Consider the following 12,200-nt stretch of genomic DNA (forward strand, 5'->3'; position numbering starts at 1 on the left):
CTTCTCCTTTTTGACTATTACAAAATAGTCAGCTGGAATGAACCATCTTGTGTACATAGGTCTGCAGAGACTGACATTCCTTCTGTGGATGAAACTCTCCTACTGGAGAAATCTCTGGGTCAATGAATTAGCAGGTTTCGGGTTTGTTGCTGCTCAAAAGCCCTCTGAAAAGTGTTGCGACGAAGGGGCTGATGTGTCTGAGCGAGGAGCCCCAGAAGGCGTAAATAAGGAACCTTAGTCGGCAGGGCTCTGCTTTTCTCTGGCAGCAGAATCCTCCGACGTATGGTGTTGATGCTCCAAGGGCGGCAGCCTAGGCCCCTTGAAACTCTGGATCCTTCTGTGCTTATTCAGGGTCCCCTCAATGCCCCCGGATTCTTTCTGTGCTCAGGACCCGCGGAAGAGGCCCAGTGGAGGGCGAATGAGCCCCCAGAACTGGCGGCGCCGGAGATCACGGTGGCTAGTGTGCGGCCGAGGAGGGCAATCGGCTTCCCAGGCTGAGGGCGCCCGTGCTATGGGTCCGCCGCGTGGTCACCGTGGGACCAGCGCCGGGTGTGAGCCGAGACCCGACGCGGAGGCAGCCGGCGGCCAGGCAGCGCTCGCGGGGCCGGGATCTCTGGAGCGGGAGGGGCTCGGCCTTGCCGGACAGCCTGGGGCTTCCCTGCACCAGTTATGGAGGGCCGGGGACCGGATCTTGCGCGAGCATCCCCTAAAGACGGGCCATCCTAGCTCCACGTTGGTGAGCAGATACCACAACACTGAGATCACCGGGCCCCTCAGCTCACTGTCCGAGCTTCCGGTTTCAGAGTACCCCCTGGTCTAAGTTGCCAGTGACCGAGACCTTACACTGCGCACGCGTCATCCACCAACAAAATTTGTGCGCATGCGCACAGCCTATGTAGTAAACAGTGATGAGGAACAGTTTTGCAAAGAAGAAACGCAAGTGGCGCCGTGGCTTAGTTGGTTAAAGCGCCTGTCTAGTAAACAGGAGATCCTGGGTTCGAATCCCAGCGGTGCCTCAACCGAGCGTCCCGGCTCTCTTTTTGTTCACACCCAATTTTGCTGCGCCTCTACCCCTTTCCTCCTCGCCTTGGAGGTGTGACAGGAGGCTTTGTTGTAGTTCAGTCTCTGTCGCGTCTGACCCTTTGCGACCCGATGGATGGCAGCACGCCAGGCTTCCCTGGACTTCATTATCTCAGAGAGTTTGCTCAAACTCAGGTCCGTGGAGTCGGTGATGCCATGCACCCTAACCCTAACCGTCTCATCCTCTGTCTCCCTCTTCTACTGCCTTCAATCTTTCCTAGCATCAGGGAAAAGAGAGAGCATAATAAGCCATTTTAGTCAGCCCCTGCCCGTGGCGCGGTGGGGCGCTGGCCCTCCTCGGAGTCCCTAGAGTTTCTTGAGTGGCGGGGGATCATTGACTGGGGCTTCGGTGCCGAGGGGACGCTCGCTGGAGGCGCGGGAACACTTCGGGGTTGGAGACCTGCGCAAGTTCCGCGGCGGCTGAGCGGCGAGGCCGAGCCCTCGCGCTCCTCCACCGATTTCTCCGTGCTGGGCGCCCCTCACACAGGTCCCCCGACTTACTCCCCTCTCTCCAGCCACACGATCCAGACCATCGTTCCCCAGACTGAAAGACGGGTTCGATGAGGTCAAGGGAGGCCCAAAGTCGCCGGGGAGAAAGGAGGATTGAACCCCGCCAGAGCGACTCTCCGGAGATTAAAGTATGAAATTTCCAGGGAGGGAGCCTCGAATGGGACTCCCTGTGCCAAGCTTAGAGCCAGCTTCTCCGAGGTGCCCTCTGTGAGGCTGAATCCTAAGGCCCGGAGCTGCACAAGTAGATAGATGATTGTGGGTGCTGACCCCGAGCAATTGCACCGGAGTCTGGCGGGGGCAATGAGGCCTTGGAATGAGAAGAACAAGTTATCCAGGAATTTTCACGTCAACCTCAACAATATTCCTGTTAGATGCTTCAGGACAGTACCGACAAGTTGCAGAAATCGCAGTTTATGGCATCAGCGTCTGTACTCAGATCACCTGCTCCAGAAGCTGCACCTTTCTCGCCTTCTCCCATGGTTCTGAGTTGTGTGATTGTGTGTGTCTGTGTGTGTGGGTGGGTGTTTCCCTCTTTGTTGCCTGTCGGTTCTTGCCCTTTGCAGCTTGTTTGGTGTTGCAAAGGAAAACTTGTAGGAATAATTTGAGGCTTTGCATTTCTGATAGGAGAATCCTCCTAACCCAACTGGAGAAGACTTTATTGGTTATAGGGCTTGAGTCATTGTGGTGCTGCGTTTTTTTTTCTGGGACACTTTTACTGCTAGCCTGAGGTATTTGGAGTCAGTTTTGAGCATTTGCCTATTAGATAGATTAGGAGAGTCCTTGGTTGGGGAGTGTGAATCTGGGTCTTAGGGAAAGTCAGCTGGAGAAAAGCATCTGTGAGCCGTCATCCCTTTGTGCTGGCTTACCTGGTGGCTCAGGCGGTGAAGGATCCACCTGTAATGCAGGAGTCCTGGGTTTGATCCCTGGATTGGGAAGATTCCCTGGCAAAGGGAATGGCAACCCAATCCAGTATTCTTTTTTTTTTTTTACATTTTTATTTTATTTTTTTGAAGGATAATTGCTTTACAGAATTTTGTTGTTTTCTGTCAAACTTCAACATGAATCAGCCATAGGTATACATATATTCCCTCCCTTTTGAACCTCCCTCCCATCTCCCTTCCCACCCCACCCCTCTAGGTTGATACAGAGCCCCTGTTTGAGTTTCCTGAGCCATACAGCAAATTCCCAATGACTATTTTACATATGGTAATGTAAGTTTCCCTGTTACTCTTTCCATACTTCTCACCCTCTCCTCCCCCTCCCCATGTCCATAAGTCTATTCTCTATGTCTCTTTCTCCATTGTTGCCCTGTAAGTAAATTCTTCAGTACCATTTTTCTAGATTCCATATATATGCATTAGAATACGATAATTTATCTTTCTCTTTTTGACTTACTTCATTCTGTATAATAGGCTCTAGGTTCATCCTCCTCATTAGAACTGACTCAAATGCGTTCCTTTTTATGGCTAAGTAATATTCCATTGTGTATATGGACCACAATTTATCCATTCATCTGTCGATGGACATCTAGGTTGCTTCCATGTTCTAGCTATTGTAAATGGTGCTGCAATGAACAATGGGATACATGTGTCTTTTTCAATTTTGGTTTCCTCAGGGTATATGCCTAGGAGTGGGATTGCTGGGTCATATGGTGGTTTTATTCCTAGTTTTTTAAGGAATCTCCATACTGTCTTCCATAGTGGCTGTATCAATTTCTATTCCCACCAACAGTGCAAGAGCGTTTCATTTTCTCCACACCCTCTCCAGCATTTATTTTTGATGATGGCCATTCTGACTGGTGTAAGGTGATATCTCATTGTAGTTTTTACTTGCATTTCTCTAATAATGAGTGATGTTGAGCATCTTTTCATGTGCTTGTCAGCCATCTGTATGTCTTCTTTGGCGAAATGTCTATTTCGGTCTTTTTCCTACTTTTTGATTCAGTACCATTTTTTCCTACTTTTTGTTTGTTTTTCTGGTATTGAGTTGTATAAGCTGTTTGTATATTTTGGAAATTAATCCTTTGTCAGTTGTTTCATTTGCTATTATTTTCTTCCATTCTGAGGGTTGTCTTTTCACCTTGCTTATAGTTTCCTTTGCTGTGCAAAAGCTTTTAAGTTTAATCAGGTCCCACTAGTTTACTTTCATTTTTATTTCTATTACTCTAGGAGGTGGGTCATCGAGGATCTTGCTTTGATTTATGTCATCGAGTGTTCTGCCTATGTTTTCCTCTAAGAGTTTTATAGTTTCTGGTCTTACATTTATGACTGTAATCCATTTTGAGTTTGTTTTTGTGTATGGTGTAAGGAAGTGTTTTAATTTCATACTTTTATGTGTAGCTGTCCAGTTTTTCCAGCACCATTTATTGAAGAGGCTGTCTTTGCCCCTTTGTATATTCTTGCCTCCTTTGTCAAAAATAAGGTACCCATAGGTGCATGGGTTTATTTCTGGGCTTTCTATCTTGTTCCATTGGTCTATATTTGTTTTTGTGCCAATACCCACTCCAGTAGTCTTGACTGGAGAGTTCCATGGGTGGAGGAGCCTGGTGGAGCTACACAGCCCACGGGGTCACAGAGAATCAGACACGCCTGAGTGACTAAGCACGCAGGTAACTTTGAAGATGTCCTCACTCCTGGACAGTGAGCAAAGCCAGAAAAGAGATTTAGGCCCAGGGTTGAGCCCAACCCTCCTTCTTTTCTTTTAAAAACATCACGCTATTTCTGCGTGGGGCCTTTCTACTTGCTGTGCCCTGCACTTGGAATGCTATTTCCTGGGCTGTTTGCAGAAATGGATCTTTCTCCTCTCTTGGCGGTCAGTAAGTGTCTCACCTCTTTGGGAGGCCTCCTCTCACCATGCTCTGTACAGGTTCCTCTAGGTCAGCATCCCATACCTCATCTTGCTTATTTCCTTATAGCCTTTTCACAGTATGAAATCATTTTGTCCCTTGTCCACTTCCTCAAAGAGCATTAAGCCTGGGCAGGTGGACAGCCTCATATGTCTGTCTATCCAATGGTGCTTGGACCGTAATAGGCATTGGTGGACACATGACTTTTTTTTTTAATATATGTATTTGGCTGTGCAGGGTGTTAGTTTCGGCACGTGGGATCTTTGATCTTATTATGGCAAGGGACATCTTTACTAGCAGCATGCAAACTCTTAGTTGTGACATGTGGGATCTGTTTCCCTGACCAGGGATTGAACCTGGGTCTTCTGCGTTGGGAGCATGGACTCTTAGCCAGTGGACTGCCAAGGAAGCCCCTGGACACATGACTTTTTAAAAATTGAACGTATTATATTGATTGGATTATGCATTTTTTGGACAGTTAGTTCAGCCTTTTCAAATACCGTAGGCAGCAGTTCTCAAAATGTGGTTCTTGGAACCCTAGGGGTCCCTAAGACTCTCTTAGGTGGTCAGATCTACTCTCATGATCTTACTGTTATGTCACGTTTCCCCTGCGCTGACATTGTCATCAATGAGCTGCAACACGTCAGCATAGATGAAGGGTAAATTTAAGGCAGTGGCGCCACAGGGCCCTAGCTATCATTATATTTATTCTTCACTACACTTTCAGAATTCCCTGGTGGCTCAGATGGTAAAGATGTTTGTTTGTTTTACTCACTCAGTCATGTCTGACTCTTTGCTACCCCACGGACTATAGCAAAGTCTCCTCTGTATGTGGAATTCTCCAGGCAAGAATACTGGAGTGGGTTGCCATTTCCTTCTCCGGATGGTAAAGAATCTGCCTGCAATACAGGAGACCTGAGTTTGATCCCTGGGTCCAAAAGATTTCTCCGAGAAGGAAATGGCAACCCACTCCAGTATTCTTGCCTGGAAAATCCCATGGACAGAGGAGCCTAGTGGGCTACAGTCCATGAGGTCGCAGAGAGTCGGGCACGACTGGGCAACTTCGCTTTCAGTACTCTTTCACAGAGAAAAAGCCAGTCTCCCTTAAGAATGTGCTTATAAGCAGTAAGCATTATTAATTTCATTAAATCTTAACACGAGTCCTTTAATATTTTGTGTGAGGAAATGGGAAGTAGGCAAAGAGCCCTTCTGCCAAGTATCATGGTTCAGTGGTCGTTTTGAGAAAAAGTACTTGTGTGATTGTTTATCAGGTGACAAGACAACGGTCTTCACAGAACACCATTTCCACTTGAAAAGATAACCGACAGGCAAACTATGCTTATTCACACTTGGGGATTTAATAGACATCTTAAAAATGAATGAAGTGAACCTATCACTTCAAGGAAACCAATGGACAGTATTTGTTGCTAATGATAAAATCTGGATTTCCAAACCAAAACACAAATTTTAGAAAAGTTGTATCCATCACCATGAGCTTGACAGTTTTCCAGTATTTAAAAACTTTCTGGGACTTCCCTGGTGGTCCAGGGGTTAAGAATCCGCCTTAGAACCTTGGTGGGGGTACTAGGTATAGGATAAAAGAAGAATATCCACAATTTTCTGGAAAAAGCTATTAAAATACTGCTTCCTTTTCTATCTACATATCATTCTGAGGACACATTGTCTTCATTTTCAACCAAGATAACATATCACAGCAGACTGAATGCAGGAGTAGATATGACGATTCAGCTGCCTTCTGTTAAACCCAACGTAAAAGATTTGCAGACTCTAAAACAATGCCATCCTTCTCACTCAGTTTTGTTTTATTTTGTAAATAGTTTCACGCAAAATGTTATTTAACTTGTAATTATTATTACTTTAAAACATTGTTTTAAAGTTATTGTTAAAACTTTTTATTACTTTAAAACATTAATACATATTTATAAATTTGTCTCAATGTTAATTTCTAATATCTCAAATATTGATAGATATATTCCAAATAAAAACTTCTTTGGGATCCTCAGTAATTTCTAAGAGTACAAAGAGATCTCAAGGTAAAAAGAATTGAGAACCACTGTTTTAGTGAAAAAGCTTTTGGAGCCTTGAAGGATTTTAAGAGAGGCGGGATAAGAGAGAGTGTTGGAATATGTGTGAGGGGTTGTATGCGTTCCCCTCAATGAAACAACTTTGAATTATGGTAACTGACGATTGGAATGTGGTGACAACATCGTTTTCATTGACCAGTGACTCCTTTGATAGTGTTGAATGAATTATCTTGATGACAAAATTATTATTTAAGTAAAGTTTTGAAATCATACTAATATAGCCTCCTGATGAAAGTTCAAATAAGAAATGTATAGGCTGGAACTTCCTCGCTCATTCAGTGGCTAAGACTTCACACTCAAAATGCAGGGGCCCTGGGTTTGATCTCTGGTCAGGGAACTAGATCCCACATGCCACAGCTAAAGATTTAGCACAGTCAAATAAAGGAATAATAAATAAATATTAAAAAATAAATGTATAGACCAAGATATATGCGATGCAGTATAGTCTGTATTGAGGAGGGAATGGCAACCCACTCCAGTATTCTTGCCTGGAGAATTCCCGTGGACAGAGGAGATTGGCAGGCTACAGTCCATCACAAAGAGTCAGACACAACTAAGCCACTAAGCACAGCGCATCATCTATGTTAATGGGTAAGATCACTGACTCTGGAACCAGACTGCTTTGCCAGGTCCTAGCGGTGTGTTTCGGAGAAGGCAGTGGCAACTCACTCCAGTACTCTTGCGTGGAAAATCCCATGGACGGAGGAGCCCGGTATGTTGCAGTCCATGGGGTCACTAAGAGTTGGACACAACTGAGCGATTTCACTTTCACTTTTTCCTTTCATGCATTGGAGAAGGAAATGGCAACTCACGCCAGTGTTCTTGCCTTGAGAATCCCAGGGACGGGGGAGCCTGGTGGGCTGCCGTCTATGGGGTCGCACAGAGTCGGACACGACTGAGGAGACCTAGCAGCAGCAGCAGCAGCAGCTGTGTGTTTGTTGCTGGTGATAAATGTTGGGCACATTTCTTATCCTCTCCGAGGCTCAGTTTCTGCATGTGTAAAATGAGAATAATAATAATAATTGCCTCATTTGGTTGTCCTAAAGACTGAATGAGTTCTTTTCACCCTTAGATCACACAGAGAAAGTACTTCATAAGGGTTTACTGTTAGGTTTTCAGTTGATTGGATAAGACCCACCCAGGTTAGGGAGTAATATGCTTTACTGAGTTCATAGGCTTCACTCAGTAATTACTCGGTAATTACCCAGTAATTAACTTAGGAATCAATTTACTCAGTAATTACTCCATAATATGCTTTACTCAATCTACCGATTCAAATGTGTAATTTCATCCAGAAACACCCTCATAGACACACACAGAATAATGTTTGATCAAATGTCTGGGCACCCTGGTGACCCAGTCAAGTTGACACATAAAATTGCCCTTCCCCACACACACACACACAAAACAACCTGCAAAACATATCCTATAATTATGAGGGTTCTAATTTCTCCACAACCTTGACAACACTTGTTATTATCTTTTTTATAGCCACCCTAGTAAGTTTGATGTGATATCTCACTGTGGTTTTGATTTGCATTCTTTTAATGACATGATGTTGAGCGTCTTTCATGTGCTTATTGACCATTTGTATATCTTTGGAGAAATGTCTGTTCAGATCATTTGCCCATTAAAGTATTAATGGGTTGTCTTTTTTATTGCATTTAATTATTCTTCATACACGTTCCTTATCAGATACATAATTTACAAATATTTCATGCCGTTCTGTGAGTTTTCATTTTCTTTGTGCGTGCGTGCATGCATGCTAAGTTGCTTCAGTTGTGTCTGACTATTTGAAACCCTATGGACTAGAGCCTGCCAGGCTTCTCTGTCCATGGAATTTTTCAAGCAAGAATAATGGAGTGGGTTGTACTTCCTTCAGGGGATCTTCTGCACCCAGTATTGAACATGCATCTCTTATGTCTCCTGCATTGCCAGGTAAGTTCTTTACCACTAGCACCACCTTGGAGAAGGCAATGGCACCCCACTCCAGTACTCTTGCCTGGTAAATCCATGGACGGAAGAGCCTGGTAGGCTGCAGTCCATGGGGTCGCTAAGAGATGGACAGGACTGAAGTGACTTAGCAGCAGCAGCACCACCACCTTGGAAGCCCCCACTTTCTTCATACTGTCATTTTAAAAAATTATTAAGTATTTACTGGCTACACTGGGTCTTCATTGCTGTGCATGGGCTTTCTTTAGTTGCAGGGCACGGGCTTCTCATTGTGGTGGCTTCTTTTGTTGAAGAACACAGGTCCTCGGGCGTGTGGGCTTCAGCGGTGGTGTCGCTCAGGCTTAGTTGCTCTGAGGCATGTGGAATCTTTCTGACCATCATTTGAAGTTGTAATTTTGATCAAGTCTAACTTATCTGTTCTTTTCTTTTTTTCATGCTTTTTTGTGTCTAAGATTCCATTGCTAAATCCGAGGTCACAAAGTTTGACAATTATATTTTTTTAGGGGTTTAAAAATTTTTCTTTTACTTTGGTTTCTGATTCATTTCAAGTTAATTTTGTATATCCTGTGAAGTAAGGGTCTAACTTCATTATTTTGCATGTGGATGTCCTGGTATCTCAGCATCATTTATTGAAAATAAATTGATCGTAAACATGAGTGTTTTTCTTCTGAATTCTCAATCTTATTCCATTGATCTATCAGTTCATTTCAGCTCAGTTGTGTCCGACTCCTGGTGACCCCATGGACTGCAGCATGCCAGGCTTCCCTGTCCATCACTATCTCCTGGGGTTCACTCAGACTCATGTCCATTGAGTTGGTGATGCCATCCAACCATCTCATCCTCTGTCGTCACATCTTTCCTGCCTTCAATCTTTCCCAGCATCAGGGTCTTTCCAAATGAGTCAGTTCTTTGCATCAGATGGCCAAAGCATTGGAGTTTCAGCTTCAGCATCAATCCTTCCAATGAATATTCAGGACTGATTTCCTTTAGGATGGACTTGTTGGATCTCCTTGCAGTCTAAGGGACTCTCAAGAGTCTTCTCCAACACCACAGTTCAAAAGCAAAAACAAGACCAGGAGCTGACTGTGGCTCAGATCATGAACTCCTTATTGCAAAATTCAGACTTAAATTGAAGAAGGTAGGGAAAACTACTAGACCATTCAGATAAGAGCTAAATAAAATTCATTGGTCTATATGTCTATCCTTATTTAAGTACTGAATTGTTTTGATAACTGCAGTTTTGCAATAAGTTTGGAAATTGGGCATTTTGAATCCTCCAGCTTAATTCTTCAAGATTGTTTTGGCTACTCTGGGTCCCTTGAATTTCCATATGTATTTTAGAATGTTTTTCAATTTCTGCAAGGAAGCCAGCTGGGATTTTGTTAAGGGTTACTTTGAATTTGTAGATAATTTTGGGGAGAGAATTGCTGCCTTAGCAATATTAACTCTTCTAATCCATAAACATATCATTCGTTTTCCTTTATTCAGGTCTTTAATTTCTTTCAACGTTTTTTTTTTCCTTTTTGGAGTAAACATTTTGGACTTTTGTTAAATTTATTGCCAACTATTTTCTTCTTTTTGATGTTATTATGAATGTAATTATTTTCTTAATTGCATTTTCATATTGTTCACTGCAAATATATAGAAATACAATTGTTTTTTTAAAAATCTTAATCTTATATCCTGAAGCCCTGATGAACTCTTTTATTAGTTCTAATACTTTTTTAGTGAGTTCTTTAGAGCTGTAATATACAAATCATATATTCTGTGAATAGAAAAAATTGCTTCTTTTTTCCATTCTGGTATCATTTATTTCATTTTTGTGCCTAATTGCTTTGGCTAGATCCTCTAGTACAGTACTGAATAGAAGTGGTGAGAGCAACATTCTTGTTTTTTTCCTGATCTTAGGGGCAAAGCATCCAGTTTTTCACTATTAAGTATGATGTTAGCAGTGGATTCTTCATAGATGTCTGTTATGAGGTTGAGGAAGTTCTCTATTCCTAGTTTGCTGAGTGTATTTATCCATGAAAAGATTTTGTCAGATGCTTTGTCTGTATCTGTTGAGATAATTATGTGTTTTGTTTTTTATTTTATTGTTGTATTACATTCATTCATTTTCAGATGTTAAACCAACTTTGCATTCCTGTGATAAACCTCACACAGATGTGTTTTTAACATATGTAATCAACAACTTTATCTTGGAAGTCTTTCAAGGTGCGTGCCCCTAAATTCCTTATATTCTCATTTATCACTCTCTTGTGTTTCTGGCTTGGCTGTGGCTGTTTTTAAATTTTATTTATTTATTTAAGTGGTGTAAAATTGTTTTACAATGTTGTGGTAGTTTCTGCTGTACAACAGCACAAATCACTATATGTATACATATACTCCCTCTCTCTTGAGCCTCCCTCCCACTCCCCAACCCCAGCTATGACCATTGCATGAATTGTTGGTCCTATTGCACCAACAAGGACCCCTCCCTTGTTGGTGGACATCATGGTGGTGTGAGGTTTTCTCTGAATCTCACCACCAAGGACAAATCTGGTATATCACTCCCCTCACATACAGGTTTCTTATTGCACATGAAGACAAAGTTGAGAAGGGATTGCTGATTGTAGTGTGGACGGGTCACACTTTTCCCTCCTCCACCAGCTGTTCTGGAAAATGTACTCCTCCACATCTGCCAGCACTGGAGACTGCCAATATCAGGGATAGCTTTGTAAAATGAGGTCTTATTGTTTTAATCCACATTTCCTTTGCATACAAATGGAGTGGGTATCCTTCTATATGTTTGTTAGGCATGGCATTTGTTCTGTGAATTGCCTGTCCACATCCTTTGCTCAGGATTACAGCTGTGTTGTTTGTTTTTCTTATTGATTTGCAGGTGGGATTTATATTAGATAAGAACCCCTTGCCTTTTATAGGTGTAACCAATATTTTTTCTCAGTACGCCATTTGCCTTTGGACTATTACAGTTTTATCTTTTTGGTTATTTATGTCCTCTTTCAAGTCCTTTGGTCAGTTTACAGTGTTCTTAATCTAGGTCTTGTATTGTTTCTTGCTGGGTTTATTTCTAGTTGGACATGAATGTGGGTAAACTCTGGGAGTTGGTGATGGCCAGGGAGGCCTGGTGTGATGCGGTCCATGGGGTTGCAGAGTCAGATACGACTGAGCGACTGAACTGAACTGATGGTGAAAGGGATAATACTCCTATTATTTTAAAATTTCTATACTCCTGCTATGCAGGACTGCCCTTTATGTTTGGATATGGCTTTTTAAAGAAGCCCTCTTGCCTGAGTCTCTTACAGTTTGATGATAATCCTTTCAATAGTTTGCTAGATTTGGCAGGGGGAGGAATCCTGGGTTTTGAAAATTGGGATATTGAATGATAAATTTAATCTTAAGGGGGAAAAAAGATCACAACAAACTAGAAAAAGACATCTGCAATACATATTAGTAACAAAATAATTTTTGGCAGAGGAAGGGCCCAGTGAGGTTAGCAGAGTCGTAGAAATTACCTCATCTTATCAGAATTTCAAGAGACTTCCAGAAAAACATCTACTTCTGCTTTATTGACTATGCCACAGGCTTTGACTGTGTGAATCACAACAAACTGTGGAAAATTCTTAAAGAGATGGGAATACCAGACCACCTGACCTGCCTCTTGAGAAATCTGTATGCAGGTCAGGAAGCAACAGTTAGAACTGGAC

At 42.8% G+C, this 12,200-nt stretch overlaps 1 non-coding gene across 1 annotated transcript; it reads left to right on the forward strand.

The window, feature by feature from the left end:
• Window positions 1–942: 942 nt before the first annotated feature.
• Window positions 943–1,016, forward strand: TRNAT-AGU (transfer RNA threonine (anticodon AGU)). The gene has a single exon. It is a non-coding gene; the product is annotated as a tRNA-Thr (tRNA).
• The last annotated feature ends 11,184 nt before the right edge of the window (window positions 1,017–12,200 follow it).

This window comes from Ovis canadensis, chromosome 14 (assembly GCF_042477335.2).
Source record: "Ovis canadensis isolate MfBH-ARS-UI-01 breed Bighorn chromosome 14, ARS-UI_OviCan_v2, whole genome shotgun sequence".
NCBI classification, from domain to species: Eukaryota; Metazoa; Chordata; class Mammalia; order Artiodactyla; family Bovidae; genus Ovis; species Ovis canadensis.